The sequence below is a fragment of the Nanorana parkeri genome, unplaced genomic scaffold (assembly GCF_000935625.1).
Source record: "Nanorana parkeri isolate BGI_ZX_2015 unplaced genomic scaffold, ASM93562v1 scaffold149, whole genome shotgun sequence".
NCBI classification, from domain to species: domain Eukaryota; kingdom Metazoa; phylum Chordata; class Amphibia; order Anura; family Dicroglossidae; genus Nanorana; species Nanorana parkeri.
Window position 1 is genome coordinate 1,086,789 of NW_017306417.1, and position 23,399 is coordinate 1,110,187.

The window sequence follows — 23,399 nt, forward strand, 5'->3', positions numbered from 1 at the left end:
GGCTATTTCGACAGAACCCCGGTCTATCAGCCAGGCGGGACCGAGGATCGTGTGAATATTCCTCCTTTATTTCCGTCCATAGACCAAAACATGCACTTAACCCTTGCAGTGCCGGGGCAGAATCAAATGCAAGAGTTCATTTGAATAAATCTTAGAGTTCTTTTTTTAATCAGACACAAAGGTTCACCCTACCAATTACCTAGCTTGGCCACAGTGCACACTGCAAAGCTTCTCCTGCACAGATTTTAAAGCAACCTAAGGTTAGAGTTCCTTTAATGGGTGGTGCAATATGTGACATCAAGAGGTGGAAGGGGGATGTCCTTTTAGACGCTTCAGTTTCTCTGGCAAAGGAAAGCAATCTATGTTTTTCAGGGGTGTGGATTGCACAGGAGACAGAGCACATCAGCCCTAAAGGCAGGCAATATTTGGGAGGCACCTTCATGGTGGTTTCTTCCTCTTGCTGTCCCCAGCCATTGTTTCCATCCCCCCACATCCATCCATCCAACCCCTGGGAAGGTGTCTGGCTCTGGCTGTTTGGATTGCACCTGCCCTGTGCGCAGCAGCATCGTCTATCTCCCCCTCTCTCCTCCCATCCACAATACAGGAGGTGCCGCTGCTCAGCATCCAGGAGAGGAGACACGCCTGGTACAGGGGGGGCACAGCGATCCCAGCCTTGGAATTACATGGCATCCACGTCCTGATGGCCAAGAAATAGAGGATATTCCCCGATCCTGTGGGAGGACAGAGCCCGACAGCATCCGAGGAGGAGAGCATTGTTCCCATTTCCTGGGTGAGTGATGCTCAATGGATGTCTATGGTCGCCAGGAACGATTGTAATGCCTGTCCTTATCTTCTAATCATCCTTACCTTGCTGTTATCATTGCAGGAAAGGGTTATTTCTTATTGAATCTTCCACCCTGGATGCAAATATCCATGCCGGATGCTTTGTATGATTGTGTCTATGTATCTATTTAAATAGCTACATGTGTATACAAACATGTATTGCTCAATATTTGTAAATATGCATCACTGCCATTCCCTGTTATCTATGCTGTGGATACATAACTGTAATCACAAATCTATAATCATATAGGGTCTGAGTCATGTATGTACAGCCACTCATGCATAAACATTCATGCATGTATATTTACATGTACCTATTAACCCTTAGATCCACATCCATACATCTCTAAAGCTCCATCTCCCAGAGATTCCTGTGTGTCGTGCAGGGACAGGGGGATGGGTATAAGGATATAGGAGAGGAAGGGGACAAAGTACATCTATAGGGATTTAGTCATTATGTTGCCTTAATGAAATTAACCCCTTTGGTGCCACAGGTCCTGCTGCCAAATGCATAGCTCAGGCCTCTCCATCACACAGGAGGGTATGGTGTTTGCCATTGGATTTGCATTTAATGCATGACTTGGCCCCCCCCCCCCCCTTCCTCCTTGACGGAATGTGTTGTGCCTTCTGCTTTCAGAATGGGGGGACGGAGACCGCTTCTAGAAAAGACTAGTAGAGAAGAGCTGCTCAGTGATTTTTTTTTTTTTACCTCCCTGTTTATTCGAGATGCTAAGTCCAGCTGTATTATAGAGCTGGATAAAAGCAATGGCTTGAAGGTCATAAATACACATGTATAGAGGGTTTGCTGTTTTGGTGTGTATTGGGTGCCTTGGGGATCAGTGATCTGTCACCTTATGTAGCGTGTGATGTTGCCCTTGAACTGTGTATGATTTGGTGATGAGTCTGGAATCATTTCAGCAGGTTTTATGTCATATCTTATGACACCAGGTACAAAATGATTGGATTTTTTTTTTTTTTATATGGAAGAATAAGCCTGTCAGAGCAGATCACATATCTGTCACCAGCATCTAGCCAATCACCACATAGCAACAATCTGGCCTTTTGATCCTAGATTTTTAGGATGTGCGTACATTAAACCTTCTGTTATTCTTTGTGAAGCTTTTAGATATGCATGTCCCGAACAATGGCAACAAGAAGGCCAGATCCTAGCTAGCAACAGGAATATAGTGTGTTTAGTTGTAGTCTGTAGGATATGCCTGTATAACATCTTTGCATTGACGTGCCTTTCCATGTCTAGAGAGGATGCCTTAAACACTTGATGTCAATTTTTTAGCAAAAATCAGTAGGCCTCTATGCAAAGATGGTGTCTGTTATTAATCTACACGAGTTACCATTGTGTAGACAAGCCAGGGTCCCCCGTTCTATTCTGCTGTATGAAAAAAAATAGGTCGGAACCTAAATGCTATTTTATTGTTGGAAGCAATAGTTCTTAAAAAAGATTCAATGACATCATAAGAGCAAGCAGAAAATCCCTAGGACAAGTGTCACATGAATTTGCTGAGCAGGGGATGATGACTAACCCTTAGCAGGGTACAGCGATGGCAACTCACATTTGCGGTCTTGTGGAACTTTACCTTTTGCTATATAGAGAGGCTAAATGAATATTGTAAGTTGGGTGCATGGGTTGAAAGGTCATCCTGAATGAATCACCGGTAATTTTTTTAAATTTTCCATAACGATTTGTTTTCCACACATAAATAATTGTGTCCTAGAATGTTTACTTACTACATAAGTCTAAGTAAACAGGAAGTCTGTTTAGCTTTGTTTACCCATTGGATCATGCAGCAGACAGAAGGGCAGCATGAAATCACCATTGCCAATTCTCTACGAAGTCAAAAATGACAGAGGCTATACATTCCTTTAAGATACATTTCCACGTTGGGTGATCAGTATAGATATTAACTTCTTCAGGTCTGAGGTTTTTTTTTTTTTTTGAAAAATTCTGTTTATTAAATTAATGGAGTCTATGAACCCCTGCCGTACCCGACAGGGCCCGGTATACTGTTGACAACGGTTTTCGGAGACCTACGCGCCTGAGCGCGGACTCAAGGGGCGTAACCGTGAGGGAGCAGTGCAGGTCTGAGGTTTAATGTCAATGTTTGCCAATGGATCAGATGAGAGGCATTATTACATTAAAATGAGGATACATACAAACCTTTAGCAGAAAAAAAACACGTCTCATTCTCTGGTTTAGCAAAAAAGTGAGCATTGGTCAGTTACTTAGTGCTGTGTAGAAGCAGTATTCTATCCAACATGGATGGTTACTTAGTCATGTCTTTTTCCAGGCTGACACATTCCATGGTGTGTGGTAACCTCCACTGTGTAATTTTTTAAGCAATATCTTAGAATGGCCATAGACAGATACATTTCATACCTAGAAAGAGGACTCTTTAATTTGCAAGAGTACCAGGCACCTCTTGAGATCTTCCCAACTGGGGCTTTCTATAGCCAGCTTTAGATTCAGTCATTGGTGGTTTATGCATAGTCACCGCACCAGGGGAGCAGTGGGCATTGACTTCTTTGGACTGGTGAGCAAATGGAGGCAAACGGCCAGTAGAATCGGAGCCTCAGTTACCGACAGGTAGAATTCCTGTAGAATGCAATGGGAGGAGCTGGAATACCCAAAGGTATACAGGAAGATCTAAAAATCTCATGTGGACAAGAGCAGACTCAGGAAATATGGCATGGAGATGTCCCAGTTGGAGTATTCCCATCATTTGACAAGCCATGGGCTGACTCAGCCCATCATGCTCCACAACATTTCACAAGTCAGGGGCTGACTCAGCCCATCATGCTCCACAACATTTCACAAGCCATGGGCTGACTCAGCCCATCATGCCCCAATAACTAAAATATCAATTTTAGATGGACTGGCCACTTAATTATTTTGACATAAAACACACAGAATTACACTGAACAAAGTGAACATTCCACAAAATGTTAGCACTTGGTTTTGCAAATGAACTATCTCTTGTTTTAGTATTTACCAAACTTGAATGAATTATTTAGTTACGGTTTCCTTCATTTCTTAATAGGCTCAGTAAGTAGGCGATCTCTCATATCTTGTATTGATTGGAAGGCATTATAATGCAGGCTGTGGTTTGCTAAATTTTTACTCTTTTTCAGCCTGCCTCAAGGCTTCCGTTTATCATTTGTGCCATTAACATTAATGTGGCTGTAATTGTGTCTGAGCAGATGAAGGGCGATCACAGTATTCACCCGTGTAGTGGTTAGGCATTTATAGCTCCTTAGGGTACCAGGAATAGCCAATCTATCTGTCTGTCTACAGCATATCTATCCATCTATCTATCTATCTATCTATCTATCTATCTATCTATCTATCTATCTATCTATCTATCTATCTATTATGTACCAAGTTCAAGTCTATAGACTGCTTCTATCTATCTATCTATCTATCTATCTATCTATCTATCTATCTATCTATCTATCTATCTATCTATCACCAATCTGTGCAAATGCCTCTGTGTCTAATTTGAATAATCACAAGTCCCACCCCTTGTATTATGTTACATGTTAGAATGTGTATATAGAAGTAGCATGGGTCTACTTTAGTTGAAGGACTGCTTTTTAGTTGTACAAACCATCCGAAAAGACGTCTCTCAACATCCTCTGCAATATCTTCCACCTACAGTTCTCTTTTTGAATTAAGTCACAAACATCCAGGAAAAAGGAAACGTAACAAGAAAACCATTTGTACATTTTGAGGCTCAGTACTGGCCTCCTCTCAGCGTTATAGGTGATTTACAAAGTAATTTAGAAACGGACATTTGCTTTGTGCTGGAGAGTGTGTATTTGGATTAGATAAGTGTGATCATAATATTTACACCTGAACTATGGTCAAAAAATAAGACTTTTATAGGAGAAAAGGCATTATAAAGTGTCAGTTCATTCCTTTTCCCTTTAGTCACTTCGGAGCACATGGAGCTCCTCTGTGAAGTGATAAAGTACTTCATGAATGTTAGAACATAGGCACCACACCTTCCGATCGGTCATTCAGGCACGCGCAGTACTGTGGGATATGGGCATGGTCATGCCTATGATTCCACTATCAGGAAGTTGTTACTTACTTAGACCCTTCAAGCATAGACTTTGGAGAGACAGGTAGATCATTAGTGAAATAGGTGTTTATTGACATTATATAGTGCCTTTTTTTAAGTACTTTTTTCTTTAAATAGACATTCTGACTGGTTTTCCAAAGACAACAAAAAAACTAATTTGAAGCTCTATATCATATTCCAGATAGAGGCTTTTTTTTGACATTTTGCAAATGTGAGGTTTTGTTGGTCTACCTTATCCCAGAGGAGGGGCAGTTATGGCAACAGGTATTCTGACCTGCCCAATTGAATGTTGCCTCCAGTTGCTTCTGGCCTGCTGCCTTAGTTGCTTTCTATAGAAATACGATTGAAAACGGTTGTAACAGACAATCTGTGTGGCTATTTAAAGATAACAAATAGAAAGATAAGAATAATGGTGGCAATGCAATGCTAAGAGTAATGGTTATGTATGAATACAGTCAAACATATACCTAACTGTTGCAAGATGTCGCAGTCTGGATTTTTCTTTTGTCTTACTGATTAGGCCTCCTGGTATATATAAAGTGATGCTGACTGTACCCATTAGAGCCCATGGCCTCCGCAATAGTCCCATCTGCTCATCACTGCCGAGAAGCAATCTAGTACAAGTGGCTTATTACACTCAGCCATATATTATACCAGAAAGGAATGGAAACATTTATTAATCTGACATGCAGTTTATCTGATATGCTGCAGAATTTGCCTGTTACAGGTTTACTTCTTGAAATATTAACTGTTGAAGAACATACTAGAAGAGAGGCAGTCTGATTTACTCCTCCAGCTAAAAGTCAATTCTGATCCGGGGAAAGGCATTGAGCAAGGGTATGCAGTCTGCAGGATTCCAAATGCTGCACAACTAAAAGTCCCAGCATGTCTTGCAGAACTGGACACGTTAAACCTACCAGAAGATAATGCAACTCACTTCAGATAAATATCTGTATACTGGCAGTTATAAGCATTTACATACACTGAGTGGCCAGATTATAATGACCACCTGACATTTGTAGGCAAATTAGCTATAATTAGCTATAATTTTGCGCTGAAGTTGCTAGAGGGCCAGGCCATTATAAATAGGGAAGCAGGTTGTTTACCAGGACAGTAGAAGTGATTTTTTTTCTGAAGATATGGGTAAACAACACGATTTAACAGCCTTTGAACGTGGGATGATTGTTGGCGCTCTGAGCCATAGAGCGAGTATCAGCAAAACCGCAGAATTCGTTAAATGTTCAAGAGCAGCTGTTGTTAAAGTGTTTAAAGACTGGACTGTCAGCCGAAAATCTGGGTCTGAACGTGCGAATTGTGGCCGTCAGCGACTAGTCAATCTTAGGGCAGAACGGAGAGTGGCAAGACTGGTACAAGACAACAGAAGGGCAACAGTGCAGTGTCAGATTCCTCGCATCACCTTTCAACATCTCGTGGAGTCACGAGGCGGCCCAACAAAGTCATCTCGTGGAGTCATCTCGTGGCCCAACGAAGTACTGATGGGGTGGTCATAATAATCTGGCCACTCAGTGTATAGCCTATGCTTCACTTCAAATCCTGATATCAGATTGCCAGAAAAGAGATCTAAGAGATGAGACCTAAGGAATGAAAGAAAAGACTAGAAATGCTCCTCTAGAAACCCAATTTAAAGCTAGACTTCAGGCAAACAGCTAAATACACAAATTAAATACATATATGGTGTTTTACCTGCCAAAGGATTTGTATTAATCTCCATCCAGTTCTAAGATATACACAGCACAACCCTGTCTAGCAAGGACCTGATTTTTTTTAATGTAATACTGCTAGGTCTTGTGCCTCCCCCAGCCTGTGATTGGGTGGCGAAGGAGAAGTAGCACACTGATGAGCTAATCTCTCCTTCATTTGTTTCTCTTCTCCTATTCCCTCTCACTGTTTGAGCTCTGCTATACAATAGATCGCAATGGCTGATATCAGGTTAAGTCCAGGTACTTGCACTGCATGCATTTCAAATATATACATTTAATCATGTAATAATGAACACAGAACTGCAATTATTTGTGTCCTTTATATCTGTCTGGGGTTTAGCTTTAATATTTAACTTTTTTACATTTAGACTTTTTAGAATACATAAAGGCAGGAGATGGATGTATACATTTCAGTTGATTTTGCACTGACATCGATGCTCTATCAGTGTGCCCAGACAATGTACTGATGCTAGTGTAACACCAGCTGGGATTAAGGCCAGGTTCACACTTGGGTGATCCCTGACCGTGCGGTAATCGTACACAAAACCGCGTCATTGGATCACCCATCACTGCTGGCCACGCTGGTGGTGCCATTATTCTTTAATGGCACCCTAGTCACGCCAGGCAGATTGCGCAGCACTTGTCGCAATAAAAAGGTACATGAACCTTTTTTCAGCGACTTCAGGGCCCCCTCTTTCACATCAGAGTACCTTTTTGTCACATCAGAGACCCCTTCTTCCAAATCAGAGTGCCCCCCTGTCACATCAGAGTACCCCTTTTTTACATCAAAGTCCCCCCTTTTACATCAGAGTTTCCTCTTCCACATCAGAGTACCCCTCTTTCACATCAGAGTCCCCCCTTTTACATCAGAGTCCCCCTTCTTCTTAGCCCTTGCAGTAGTGCTTGCTCCGCACCGCAAGGAAAAAGTGCTTGTTGTCATCTAGGTGCTAAAATAAAAAAGTTATACTCTCCTGAACCTCGTAGTTGGATTGCTCTTAGACCGTTCTTTCCAGCCTCTCTCCCCCTCCTGCGAGGATCGAGTGAGTATATCTTTATTTTAGCATCTAGATGAAAACAAGCACTTAACACTTGCAGTAGGGGTTAGCCCCATTGCAAGGGTTAAGAACGTTTTTTTCACAGAGTTCTTCTTTAAGTGGGAACCTACTGAGGAAGCCAGGCCTTGAACCTAAGGCTGAACTTACTGTGTGCATACATTTAAAGGAGGGTGATAGGGGAGGGTAGACGGGGAGGTGTCACTTTTCTGTCTTATCTGTTTTGTGTTTATACTTCAGTTTGAGCTATTGCACTCTATAAACAACAGGTTTTTTGTTGTTGTTTTTTTTTGAGGAAAAAAGAAAGAAAAGATGCCTAAAGCTTTGCCCGCTATCTGCATAAGCAAATATGAATTATTAGTTCTGAAACTATTAAACACAAATGTAAAAGCGCTATACGCTTGAAACAGTAACATTTCCCAAATTCAGAAATATGTATTGCTAATAGATATCTAAACCTTTATTCTGCTTTTTATAACTTTTATAACTGCCAGGAAGCAGTTTTTGACCTTTAGCAGAAAAACTGAAGCTTTATATGGGTTACGTCCTCACTATGGGTTACCTCCACAGTCCACACACTACATGGGCACACTCCCAGACTATGCCCAGGTAACTCTTATATTGCTAACAGCAACACACTAAAACCCAAGAAAACAGATCATGTATTTGTGTATGCACAGTGATTATAAACCAGTCTCTCAGTGTCACCTATACCATTAATAAAGCAGGCAGGCTGCAATGCATTTTAAACACATTTTTCAATTGCTTCCAAAAATCATTACAATATTAATTTGTATTTTGACCAGAATATGTAAGCTTACCACCCACACCCAGGGTCCTCACATCTGGTGAGTCCAACACTAAAGGTGCCCATACACTTTTTTCGTTCAGAAATCTTCCACGCATGGTCTTTTGAACAATAATCGATCAATTGATGGGACACCAACGACTTTTTTTTACTGCCATCCCGCCCGCTCTAATTTCCTCGATCAGTTAGACTGGAAAACTTTTTTTTTAATCGAGCGAAAATCGATGGATTAGTGGCGTTTTGGTATGGAAAAAAAATTGCAGCAAGAACACTGCACATGCGCAAACGAAAACCCGTTCAGTCGATCGACGAAATTTGATGAGTTAGTATTGCTGCAAACGATTATCCTAATCAACATTGGTCTGTGAATGAAGGGGGATTTGAGCTAGAATCGAAAAAGGGTTCTTGGCAGCAACGAAAATTTCCGATCGAAAATCTATAGGTGTATGGCCAGCTTAACACTTCACAAAATACTGGCACATTTTATGGGTTGTCTAAGCACAGTTCCAGTGCATCTAATGCAAGTGAATGCACCCTTCACACATGAAGTGATGAGATCACGAGTCCTTAGACTGTTATAGCCCGGGGGGAGAAGAGGCTGTGGGTACAGGTCTAGCAGACAGGTGGGATTGAGGATCAGGTAAGTATATGTTCTTTAATCCATCCTCTGGACCAAAACAAGTAGTTAACCCTTTCACTGCAAGGATTCATTTTGCACATCCTGGAGTTCTTTAAAATTTTGCCCAGACAGTCATCATGTTTCTGAACAGCTGGCTCCAACTCTCTTAGCTTGTGAATACCAGCAAGATATTTAAAATTTAGGAGACACACATTTTCCATTAGAATATCATTATCATGGGAACAATATAGAACAAGTGATGAGTAAAACATATTTAAGCAAACAGAGATACGGATAACACTGTATATTTAAATGATGGTGCTGCTGGGGAAATATACAGAGGGGTAGATTTAAGCTCCTTTACCAGCAGGCAAGTGATATACTTATAGACCACTCAGCTTAAAGGAGAACTATGGGTTTAAGGCTTTTCCCCATAGTTCTCCTTAGGGTAACAGGAGGACACAAACTAGCGTCCTCCCGTCACCCTAGGCTCAGTATACCGCGATCTGTATACGCGGTAGCTGTGTACCCGGTAGCTGCGTGACTGACAGCTGGCTCTGCCTATCTTGAGCTGGCTCTGCCTATCTAGAGCCAGCAGAGCCAGCTGTAGCCGCTCAGTCAGCGCTGGCAGATCGGAGCGGGGAGGGGGGAATCCAGCCCCTCCCCTGTCACGGCAGAGAGCCGTGACAGGATCGAGAGGTGAGCGAACGCCAGTATGTGTTCGCTCACCTCCCGATCTACTGAGCCGACCTGTGACAGTCTCATTGTCACAGGTCGGCTAGAACTATGAGGTGAGTGAAAAGCACTCACCTCATAGTTCACCTTTAAAGCCTATATCAATCTACAGTCTCTGCCACCACTAATGCCAGAGAAAAGAAACCAATCACTTGCTCATGTGGCGTCACTCCCTGAAGGTGACTCTCGGCAGCTGTTCCCTTACTGGAAAGCAAGATTCTGCAGCATTTTGGCCAGTGAGGGAGCGACTCCATAGAAGCAGGTGAGTTTTCTATTTAGCGATTCTATTGCTGATTAGTTACCATTTCTCTGAGATGGGCCTCACTTATCCAATGCCGCTGCCGCCTGCCTGCATACAACCAAATATCCTCACTTGCTATTAGGTTGCCCATTATGATGTCATCATACATTATGATGATAATGACTTCATAGTGTATAGGCATTATCTCATGTGATAAGCAGGGCTCATAGTTGCTTCATCCTCTGTGACTCCTGGTCTTCTCACTTCTCCGAATGTGCCTTTTTATTAGTAAAAGCTGACTTTCTTTACCACAGAGTTCTGTAGATAGTGTCCAAGTGCAAATATGAAGAAATATATATTTAAATATTAATGTTCTTGGATTTTACCATTAATGGGAAAGTGTTAAAAGGCTACTTTCTAAGTCCATTAATACGCACATTGCCATTATTTTTTTTCTTGTTCTTTAATCCCTTCTATTTTTCTATAACATTAGCATTATTCTTTTTTTATTGGAGGCCAAAAATGACATATTTACCTGAGATGCTATGGCACGCCACAGCAGTGGGGTTACGTTGCCTGATAATCAGGTCATGTTTCCACTTTGGAAGGCCTAGTGCCCCCATATCCTGGGCATTGTGGTCACCACTGAGGTGGCCTTATGTACTTGAGCAGTGCCAAGATGATCAAAATCCTAGGTAGGCTGGCTTTGTCTTTTCTATGTAGAACCATGTTTAGTATTTATTAAAGTACACCCCTTTTGTTGCCAATGTTATGTTATTATGGTCATAAAACTTTAAACCACAATGCCCTCTCTGGGGAATGTGCTCTCTTGCCAACGCTGCTACCACTCTACAGAGAAGGAGACAGCTGAATGATACCTGATCTACAGCAAAGCTTATCACATCACTAAGCAGGCCCTATACTCTTCACCCTCAGTTCTGTTTCTGATTTTGCTCAGAAGCCTCTGGAGATGGCCAGACAAAGAAATAAGTATACTGTAATTGTTTTATGCCTCTTTTTTGTCTGGCTGCCCTAGGCATAGGCCTTAGATGCCCTACGATAAAAAAGACAATCTCTCCATTTGTTAAAATTTGGAGGTTAAATGTAATATATCACAGGCATGATTCACATTACATATATCTCCTTTCAACTTTTATTTCTCTGATGTACAAAAAAAAGTGTGTGTGGCTAGCACAGAGCATATCTGTAAAGATAGGGCATTGCTAGAGCAAGATGAGAGTGTGACCTTGAAGGTTAAGTCTGCAAGCTCCGTCTTATGGCTGAGTTTGTATGTATCACTAGCAATCATCATACATGGTGAAAATGATGTCAGGGGATGGGCTTGTACTCGGAAAACATACTTGCCAGGATCTGACATCAAAGCATTTCATAAAGTGACACATGACATACATCTTTCTTATCTTTCTTACTTTACAGAGACCTACATAAAACAGCACAGCATGTCAATAAATAATGCATACAGAGTGATTATAAAATGTAAATTGGGTGCTTTGCAAGCCTTGAGCTGTAAACAATAGTAACAAGGAAATAAAATAATTTCAATATAAGTACAGGTTGAGGATTGACATAAACTGGATAGGTGAAATTGGCTTCATAGAGGACTGTTTTACATTTATTGTGCTTCTGTTTGCAAGTGTTAAACTTTAATCACCACGTGACCATACACAGGTAGATGTTTCACCAACATGGGCAGTAAAAACTCCTCCTATCCTCTTTCACATTGTCAAAGTGGCTGTTCTACTCTGTTTGACTCAACCAATTTATTCCAGCAGCAGTGACAGCTTTGTTCCCCCTGCTCCATAGATAAGGGGCTGGTCACGTGAAGATTTTTCAGTATGTTGGGCAATGTACATGTGTAATAATTAGCGCTTCCAACATTGACCCTCTACATGTCCTATATTCAGTACAGTCTTTTGAGTTTTGCAAGCAGTTTTTTTGAAGCTACTAGCCCATGTATGGCTTCCTCTTAGGTTGCCTGCAGTACATTTCTGGACTAACTAAATGAATGTATACAGTAGTTGACACCTTTGGGAAGTATAAACCAGCTTTCCGTTGAGTTGGAAAGTCTCTGTAAGCAAAAATAAGTGTTTCCAACTTTAGAATGCTTATCACAAAGCTGCAATTATTATTTTAAATGGAAATTAAAGGCTCTATCAGCACAAACTGAAATTTTAGTTTTGGTAAATGACAAAGAGATAGACAATCAAATGGCTTTTCAGGTGGTCACTTGGGTTGCAAGTTATAATTGCATCAGTATCCACCGTGTGCACTTGTCGTGGCTATTAAAGTGTGGTTCCTACTCTCCACCTTAATTTTTTCCTGTCTTTATTATGGGGAGTGCAGCAGGAGTGGGAACACCCAAAGGTGTTTGAAAACATCCAAGACTCCAAGATCAGTGGGAGAACAAGGAACTAAGGATCTCAGTCATAGTGTGCAAGTCCCCAAGCGAAAAAAGAAGCCAGCAGGTGTTAAGCCCAATAGACCCCATTTAGAAGTGCAATATCACTTTTCAGAAGAGTGACGTTTTTCATCATTACTGAGGCATCAGTCTGCTTTGACCTACAGGGTTATTCACAAATGGGTGAAGACTTTGGAGAAGGCAGGAGAAGTGAATAGTCTAGGCCAATATAGCTGATTCTGAAAACTTCTCCAATTCATTCAGCTATGTTGTCCTGGATTGTTCACTTCTCCTACCTTCTCCAAACTCTTCACCCTATTGTGAATAACCATGCTAGTGTTTCAGGAAACAAGCTCTTTCAATCATCATGTGACTTCAGAAAGTAAAATATCTTTGATGGTAATCAAAAATGGTTGCAGGTTCTCATTTCTTGGGGCCCCAATGATCTGTAAACCAATATTCTCTCTAGTTATGTCTCTGGTAGCAGTCAAGCTGGTTGGAAATCTGGTTGTGTGCTGCTGAGCAAGTTTATATGTGCATGTTGTCATTGAGAGTCCATTTTGATGATTCCATATCCAAAGTGGATGTGCAGCAGACATGTGTATTGTGGATCATACACGTACTGTTAAAGATAGGGTAAATCAGGTGAGTTAGACATCCTGGCCCCTATGTGTATGGCCAGCTGTAACTACACTTATGATGAGACAGTTGCAGTTACTACAGAGATCTCTCTTGTGTGCGTGTGCAAAAGGCTGATATATAAAAAATTATAGAAGAAAAAAAAAAAGACTAGTTTTAAATCTTTTTTTCCATACGGACAGGTCATTGAGAGGAACATCTCATTGGTAAAGTTCAGACTTAAAGCTGATCACCAAGCAAACAGTTAAATACACAGATTAAGTGCACGTTTGGGAGCTGTTTTTGTATCTCTGTCCATCTAGACCTGTGATTTACACAGCACTGCCACAAAACACCTTTACTGTTAAGGAAGGCAGTTGTGTCCTATCTCCTACCCCATCCTTCTGAATGGACAGTGAAAGAGCAGCAGCAGACTAATGTGGTCATCCCTCTGCCCACTCTGCTGTTTCTTCCTGTGATTATGTCCCCTGTCATCATATCTGCATGCAGCACCCCTGCCCATCCCAGTCATCCCTGTCTAAGAGTTGCTGTATGGGGATTACAGAGGCTGATATCAAGACAGATTTACATACTTACACTAGTTGCATATCAAAAAATAAAATTCATTATTTAATTAATACATAACTGCATCAATCCCTGTGTGTTTTTTTTTTTTTTATTTCTGACTGAAGTCCAGCTTAATTATTAGGGGTAGATTAGTGTTAGGTGACAGAGTAGGGACTATGCTAGGCCAGAGGAAACTGACCAGTAGATAACACAGCTAACTCTATGGTACTGACCAGTCAAATCTCTACAGATTAGCGTATTTACGTTTAGATATGCGTATACGTGGGGGGGGGCTTAGAGATTTTTTTTTTACATTTCTTTATATGTGACTTTTATTGTTATTTTTTTACACTTAACGTTCTTGCTATCACATAGGGGGATAAGGCACACTGACAGGTTCTCTTTATGGAGACATTAGGGGTTCTAAGACCCCTAATGTCACCTGGGGACCTCCAAAGAAGCTGATGAAGCAGAGATCTGCTTCATCAGCTTCTTCTCTCTGGCTATAGCAGCCAGAGGACTGACAGGTGAATGCGTAAGCGATGTATTACACATCACTTCCTCATTCAGACGTCGGAGGAAGTTCAGCAAGGAAGAAGATGCTGATCTCCCTCCCATCCTCCATGTGTGCCACAGTACCGCGGAAGGGGGGGTGGCACACAAGGTGGCACATACAAGCGATCGGACGGCTATAGAGCCGCCGATCGCTTGTATGTGTAACACCCGGTAACAGCTATACAGATTCCCGGCGGAATTCTGCTTGCGCGCGACCACGAGCAGAAAAAAAAAGACGTACATTTACGCGACCGGGAAGGATCCACCCTCCGCCCGTAATTTTACACTGGGCGGACGGCAAGGGTTAAAGTGTATGTGAACCCCAACAGTGAACTTAGGGTTCCTATTTTCTCCCTTTTTCACTATTCATATACCACAAAACATTTTGTTATGTATGTTCAATAGGTGATAAATAACTATTCTTTCTGATTTCAGAAAGCTAAATTCAGAGCTATCCTGTGTCCTGTGTTATCCCAAGGGGCCTAATAAAGTTTCTATCTTGGGAAAATGGGATGGGGCAGGGCTGACACCACTCAGTCAACAAACATGCTGTGGGTTGTCTGCATTTTTGGCTCAGCAACAGGATGCTGTATGTACTTGCAGGGTCTTTAAAATGATAAATATGGGTAAAGGTGTATGTATTGCAGAGATGTACTGCATATGGTTTATGGTTTGTGCACTAACACACACTTTAAAGGAAACCCCTATATATAGACATATAACACAGGCCATTTTGTAATTCAATTTTATTAAAAATGACATTTTAATTTCAATCTGCAGGTGCCATAATTTACAAAAAATTTAAACAAATTTAATGCAATATAAAAACCCACAGGCAGGGGCGTTTTGACTGTCAGTCATTTTGGTGTCACCCCTGCAATGATGTCACCTGGGTGCGGGCCGCACCCCGCTCACTTCTCTTGTGACGCCACTGCCTACAGGCATTCTGTACAACAATGCCTACAGAAATGTAATTTCCTGCTTCAGCAATTGACTCTTTGAATTTCTCAAACGTCTATACTAAGATACAAGATCAAGATAAGTCACATTTTAGGCATCCCCTGCAAATATCCATGAGGCTTGTCTACTAAAGGGATGCAAACAGTGCAGCTTTCCTCATACGAACACTGAGATTTTCTTAGGTGGTTATAATGACCTCAACTCTCCCATTAAGAAATCATTTTGGAAAGGACATGGTGGAACAAATTTCTATTTCTTCAGAACAGAAAAAGGTAAACTTCTAACAAAGTTTGCTAAAACTGTTACAATGTGTATAGATCACCAAGAGGAGATTGTTTTGTCTATGTCAACAAAAGTGAAGTCAAATGTTAAGCAGACCTACACTGCAAATATAGGTTTGCTAGCATCAGAGAGAAATGAAAGTATATGTTACCCCAAAAATTCTTATCAGCTATATGTGTCTGCATTCTCATGTTGTTAATGGTATCTCTAGCCTGATCTTTATTTGCTTCTCGCTTTGTTTAGAAATAATTGTTGATCCTGCAAGTTCGCCTTGGTTGTTGTTTGAATCTGACTACACCAAGCGTGGAAGCAGATCCATACTGGTTTGGTCAGTTTGCATCACTGGGAAGGCTGCTGGGAGTTACAGGATGCCGTGCCCACACATGGTGTCCCTGTATCTCAGTAGGTAGATTTGTGGCTACATATGCAGGTCCTATTCTGCATATGTGCTGATGCCACTCTGGAACGTGGTAACTAGTTACATAGTTACATAGTATTTGAGGTTGAATAAAGACATACGTCCATCAAGTCCAACCTATTGTGTGTGTGTGTGTGTGTGTATAGGTCCCTGAGTGTTCTCATTCTTAAGAGTACCTGTACCCTTGTACATTATGGTCTCTCAGGAAATCGTCCAAAAGCTGCTTGAATGATTCCAGACTATGTGCAGAAATCACTGCTTCAGGCAGCGAGTTCCATACCCTAACCGCACGAACTGAGAAGAACCCCCTTCGCCCCTTGTGTTTTGAATTTTTTTTTCTACCAGTTTTAGGTGGTGGCCTCTAGTCTTAGTTACGGAATTAATCTTAAAGAGTTTGTTGCCAATGTTGCTATGACTATTGAACATTTTGTACATGAAAATCATGTCCCCCCTCAATCTCCTTACTTCCAACGTAAGCATATTTAAATTTAGTAGCCTTGTCTCATAGTTCTGGTCCTCCATCCCCTTGATGAGTTTGGTCGCCCTCCGCTGGACTTTCTCCAGATCAAGGACATCCTTTCTGTGTACCGGTGCCCAAAACTGCACCGCATACTCCAGGTGAGGCCGAACCAGTGATGTGTAAAGTGGCAAAATTATAGACTTCTCCCTGCAAAACATTCCCTTCTTGATGCAGGACAGGACTCTACTAGCTTTGCTTACAGGAACCTGGCACTGTAATCTATTATTCAGTTTGTGGTCTACAGTGACCCCCAAATCTTTCTCCATTTCCGACTTCCCTAGCGGCATACTCATAATTGTATAACCCATTTGCTTGTTTTTTATCCCAAAGTGCATAACTTTGCATTTATCGACATTAAACCTCATCTGCCACATAGTTGCCCACTCCCCAATTGTATCCAGGTCCTCCTGCAATGTTATAATATCTATGCCTGTTTCTATTACCCTCCCAATTTTGGTATCATCAGCAAACACTGAGATATCGCTGTTTACTCCGTCCCCGATGTCGTTAATAAACAGGTTGAAAAGCATGGGGCCCAGCACAGAACCCTGAGGCACACCGCTAATGACACTAGCCCAGTCTGAAAGGGCGCCATTTATTGATACTCTCTGTACCCGTTCCTTTAGCCAGTTCTCTATCCATGTACACACCCTTCCATCTATCCCCATAGCTCTCAGCTTGTATAGTAGGCGTTTGTGTGGTACCGTATCAAAAGCCTTTGAGAAATCCAGATATACCACATCCACAGACCTCCCTTCATCCAGATCTCTACTTACCCCCTCGTAAAAAGTCACTAGGTTAGTCTGTCAGGAACGTTCTTTCCTAAACCCATGCTGATTGTCATTAACTATACCATTATCATGAACAAATTCTACCAAATAGTCCTTAATCATACCCTCTAACAGTTTACAAGCTACAGATGTAAGACTAACTGGTCTGTAATTCCCAGGTTGGCATCTTGTCCCCTTCTTAAATATTGGAACTACCGTAGCCCTCCGCCAGTCACTCAGAACTCTACCAGTCATTAGAGAGTCCTTAAAAATGAGGAATAATGGTCTAGTTATAACTTCGCTTAGTTCCTTAAGTATCTTGGGGTGCAGATTATACGGTCCCAAAGCTTTATTTGCATTAAGTAGACTAAGTCTTTGTTGTATCCCGGGTTCCGTCAACCACTTGGCTATATTTTGTGATGAACTCTGTGTTTTATTATCGGTGTCAAACCTGTTTCCCTCCTGAGTGTATACTGAGGAGAAAAAAGTGTTCAGCACTTCGGCCCTCTCCTTGTCATTTGTGACTAACTTCCCGTTTTCGTCGTTTATTGGGCCTATTTGCTCCTTTCTCCCCTTTTTACTGTTTATATATTGGTAAAATTATGGGGGATTTTTTTTACTATCTGTGGCAATATGCTTTTCGCACTCTATTTTAGCTGCCTGGATTGCTAGTTTACATCTTTTATTACATTCTTTGTAGTTATGGACGTCAATGCCGTCGCCTCCATCTTATATTTTATAAATGCCACTCGCTTTTCCTTTATGTGATGGTTTACATTTTTATTCAGCCATACAGGCTTTGTTTGTGATCTTTTATTTTTATTACCCAACGGTATACATTTGGCAATGGCAATATGTAATGTGTTTTTAAACATTCCCACTTTTGGTCCGTGTTCAGTTTGTGAAATACATTTTCCCATTTTATTCCCCCCACTAGGTGGCGCAGTTTATCAAAGTTAGCCCTTCTGAAATTAAGGGTTCTTGTCCTACCAGCCCGCTTCCCTTTCATGTATCCAATATTGAAAATAATCACATTGTGATCACTATTTCCCAGTGTCTCCCCAATTATAATATCCTCAATCAACTCTGCATTATTAGTAATAATTAAATCTAGGATGGCATTTTTCCTAGTTGGGACCTCCACCATCTGGTCCATGAAATTGTCACGCAACATGTTCAGAAAGTGGCCCGCCTTTGTTGAACTTGAGGTTCCATTAGCCCAATTTATATCTGGATAATTGAAGTCGCCCATCACGACTACATTGCCCTCCCTCCCTCCGGGCTATTTCTATTTCAGACTGTAGTTGAGCCTCCTCCCCTATATTTGGCGGTTTGTAACAAATACCAACAATTAGTTTACGCCCAGCGTCCATTATTTCTAATTCTAGCCATAAGGATTCCACGTCCTCCCCACTATTTGACATGATATCGTCCCTTATATGCATATTTAGATTATATTTAACATAAATGCATACACCCCCCCCTTCTCCCACTTCTGTCCTTCCTGAACAGGTTATACCCCTCTATATTGGTGGCCCAATCATGTGCGCTGTCTAGCCAGGTTTCCGCTATTCCCACTATATCGAAGTCCTCTACAAGTATCATAAGTTCAAGCTCTTTTTAATGATGTCAGCAAATCCTTATAACACTATATAATTTATCATATTGTGATACCATAGTTCCTGCTTCCCAGTCCCATGGCACTTAATGTATTTGACATAAAGGAGAAGTGAGTAGGGAGCTATGTCCTAAGTTTAGCAATACACACTCTGTATCTCTGTATTCCCAGCTTTGCCTTATAACGGCTGCCTACTGTAGATCTGCCTGACATATATGTGTTGCTATGGCAACCTGGGGTGTTCTCTGCCTATTTGTCAGCTTCCTCACCACGTTGTCATTGTGCAGAGACTGCTAATTCTCTTATGGCAATTCCTGAATGTACCATGTACACAAACTAGGAGGAGGAGGCAGCGAACGATCCACGGCACCTTATTTACCTGCATTTTAATTATTATTAGCCTATTTCTGGCTTTCTGTGGCTGTAAACACAGACGTAGATTTGTTATGGGGATCGTTTTTTCTTGTATGAAGAACAAGTACATGTATTCTCCTTGATGTACAGGTTAATTTAGGTTTAATAGGTTTTGGGCCTCAGGCATAAAACACTTGTATACATTTCCCTTCCAATCAATATTTGAGTTGCACACGTATTTTTTGGTTCCTTTGCCATCCTAATTGTAGTTGATATTCAGAGTTCAAGAAGGAGCAGAGGGATTTCATCAGAAAAATAGAAGGAAGCTGATTGTGGGTGATAGAGAGTGGAAGTAATCGAGGATTGGGGTGAAAGGGGACAGAAGAGGCAGTCTGGAAACTGATTGCAGTTGGGGGGAAGGTGCGGCCTTGGGACAAGAGATGTAGATGGACATTATTGTGAACCATGAGGGGGCAGAAAGAAATCAAGTGGCAGCTGGTTATGGATGGGGGGACATAGAGGTGCTGAAACAGACACTGTTCATGATGGAGGGGGATGAGATAATTGTGGAAAACAGAAGAGCAGGAAAACCAGGATCTGGAGACAGAGAAAAGGGAGCAAATCAAGGGCAGAGGGAGGGTAGGGAGTGAGACAGGAAAAGGAGAGAGGATGGCTGATCTTGGACTGGGGGGAAAGGGAGAGAAGGCTGAATGGGAGCCGATACTCTAAAATTGGGAGAAGGGACAAAGTGGGTGTTGATCAGGCTGGAATATAGTGGAAAATGATCATGGCTCAGTGCAGGGAAGTAAAGTGGGTCCTGATTGCAGACAGGGGAGACAGGAGGCAGAGTGGGAACTGTCAGAGATATGGAGGGGAGAGCGGAGCATCACCAAATAATCTAGTATCATTAAAAAAAAGTAAAAAGGTGGTTGATTGAAAAAAGGGGAGAGGAGAAGTAAAATAGAAGCTGATTGCAGCTGCTGGGAGGAAGCCTAAAGTTAGGAGCTGATAGTGTATTGGGTAGACAGGTATATTATATATAAACGAGGCTAATCATTTTTTAACACCTTTGTCCTCTAAAGGACAAATTGTTTTTAAACACACCAATACTTGGTTAGAGAAAAAGGAAAATCTTTATCTAACTGCGTTGCCTCCCTGTAACTACGTTGAGGATTCCCCACGTCAGACAGCCCCCTGGGAATCAACAGCACGATTCACATCTCATAGCTATTTGCAGTGTTTGGCAGAGTGAAGTAAAATATTATAAAACAGTAAACTCCCCGTTATTCGGCATCCACGTGGATTGGTAGATTCTGGATAAATGTAGTTTGTGGTGGCTTGACAGTTACTATTAAAAATAGGTCTAACTAATGCCATACCCCATACTATACCATATCATAACATAAACTCTGTATTACTATTGGAATGCAGTAATCAAAAGCAAATAGACACCCTTAAAACAAATTAAGACAAATAGGCACACAATCGTTTCCAGGATAATACATGCCACAGATTAGCAGCACAGTAAGTACACAGCAGTGGCGTAAAAACCAGGGGTCCGGGGGGGTCACTTGCCCCGGGCGCAGGACTGAGGGGGGGCGCCGTCACGACCCCCGCTAAACGAAGCCATGGCTCCCTCTCCCTGACACGAATGTTTTTTTAAGGAGTATTGGAGGGCCACCACAGAGCCCCTACTTCCTTTTCAAAGTTTGTTCACAGCTTGAATTAATATCACGGTTTAAATTTTAGTTTTCTGTGTTGTTTTACTACACCGCTAGCCAGAGGTTCACGTGTTTAAGATATACATGCCGAACCAATGAGGTTGATCACTGGCACTAATTCTGAAGGTTCCAGTGTTGATTTTTATTATTCTTATTATGTTTGTGTGTTGAACCTTCTAGTCATATGTAAATACTCAACTTGCATCAATTTTTTCACACGGATTGTTGTAATTTTACACAGATTTGTTTATTAACACTTTAGTGTGTAGTTGGTTCACATAGACCGAGCGCAACATATTTGCTTTACATTTAAAACCTTTAACAACCAAAAATGACAGTCCAATAATGCTCAGTCACAAGACTTGAGCAAAGATTCCATGCAAAGTACCACTCACCAGACCACTACTTCCTGTCCACCCACAAAGTGGGCAACATTACCCCCAAAAAGATGACCGCAACTAGTTAAAAAAAACGGGAGGGAGGGTGAGAAGCAAGTCCAAAGAGGCCTAGAAGAAGATGAACTGATGACTCCTGCTGAGCTGTGTGGTAAAGATAAAGCTGCCCAGTAACCATGACCAGTTTTTATAAACACAAGGATACCACAATTAGCCAGATGTTTTCCCTCCAAAATGAAGATGACCAATCCAGACGCCAGCTACCCGGGGATTCTGCATGGTGACAGTCTCAGCTACTAGGTAAGTGTAATATCGATACCTTCAAATCTGCCCAGCCACAGAGTCATGCCCTTAGCAACCTGCAATAGAAAAAAGAGCCAGCAGCGTATCGGACAACATAACATATAAGGCAATTTTTTTATATTCCTTTAATTATATACAGTATATAAAACCATAACTAAATAAATAAAACCAGTATTATTAAAAACTATTGTTTTGAAAGTGCAACAAATCCCATGGGGCCACTTCTCCTATTTGTCTTTTCAGTGGCTCTAACAGTATCTCTGTTCATACTTAGGCACAAGTCACATTTCCCAATTGCGGAAAAGGGGCATGCGACACATTTTGAGAATCAATTCTATAAACTAACATGGATTACTCAAGGGAGTGTGAGAGTGCAGGACAATATGTGCTAGCTTAACTAGCCCTAAAGCCTTCCATGTAATGTTGGAAGTTACTGCTAAGTCGTCGTCCCCCCACAAGACAGGAAGAGGTGGTAAAGCTTTTGGGCTATCAGGAATTTTGGCAGTTGGCCATGACGAGTGGGTTTAGAAAGCTGCTGCAGATATTTACATGCACCTTTAGGTTCTTACACTTCTATTTCAGTGTTTTTCCCATGACAGATTTTTAAGCACATGAGAATGATCTATAATTTTGTTTTTTGTTTGGAAAGGTAGTTTTCCTTTAAGTAAGAAACACATCCTTGTTGAATATGGTCGTTGTTAGTAAATAGGTTGTGTTATACTAATAAACAGTCATTCAGTGGTTATTTTTGGTGCTTGGAATTCACTGGTGTGAACAGTTTTTGCTTACTGAAAAGTGGAACATACACATATAAATAGGTCTGTGACTCATATAATGGAATCGTTTCAGCATTACAAACAGCCTAAGCAAGTTGCATTTTAAACATAGAGAACTTACACTATAGTTAACCATACACAGATCTGATTATTAATGTAACATGCACATCCCCCGTTCAGAATGAGAGCATGCAGTATCTGTATTTATGATGCCAAAATGCATTCGGTTATCTCTATTCATTGCTGCTTTGTTAGCTGATAAGAATAGCGCATTGACAACTCACCAGTGCCAGCCTCTTTGACATGTTCCTTTGCCCGCCGTAGAGTAGAGAATTTTGCACTGTGTTGAAAATATTAATTGCATATGACAAGCTAAACCCAAATGTGATCACTCTAAAGCAAACTTGTCACAGTGTTAACATGCTACTGTTTTTAACCACAAAGAACAGGTACGAAAAGGTGCATGCACATCGCTTATGTTGTTTTATATGGCGCCCTCTCTATTGATTACGGAATACCAGCTGTGCATAAATGTCACCAAGATCACTTGTACAGAACAAGCGGTGGCTTCCCTGCTGTACATTTAGTTCTGCTTGGCCAAAGCAGTGCTAAATGTAGAAAACAACTACCTGCCCGGGCATCGGGAGATATCAGTTCCACACCCCTGCTGCCCCTCTACTCATCTGCCCCTCTACTTAAGACTCATCTCTTCAGGGAAACCTATCCCACCTCAACTTAACCACTGAACAATCACTTTCTCAAACAATCATCCCCGCGCAGCTAACTCCTCATGTATCACTTGCCCCTCCCTTTTAGATTATAAGCCCTCACGGGCGGGGCCCTCCTTACCATCTTGTCTTGAATTGTATTGTGACTGTAATGTCTTCCTTATATTGTAAAGCGCTGTGCAAACTATTGGCGCTATATAAATCCTGTATAATAATAATACTCCCTGTTGCCCCAAGGCCGGGCCTTGGTTGGCCTTGTGGGAAATCCGGCCCTGT

At 41.5% G+C, this 23,399-nt stretch overlaps 1 protein-coding gene across 1 annotated transcript in view; it reads left to right on the top strand.

Moving 5' to 3' along the window:
* Nucleotides 1-362: 362 nt before the first annotated feature.
* LOC108785201 (sodium channel protein type 2 subunit alpha-like) overlaps nucleotides 363-23,399 on the top strand; it is a 190,364-nt gene continuing 167,327 nt past the window's right edge. The window contains exon 1 of the mRNA XM_018554238.1: nucleotides 363-790. The gene's annotated coding sequence lies outside the window, so the exon portion shown is untranslated. The remainder of the gene's footprint in view (nucleotides 791-23,399) is intronic.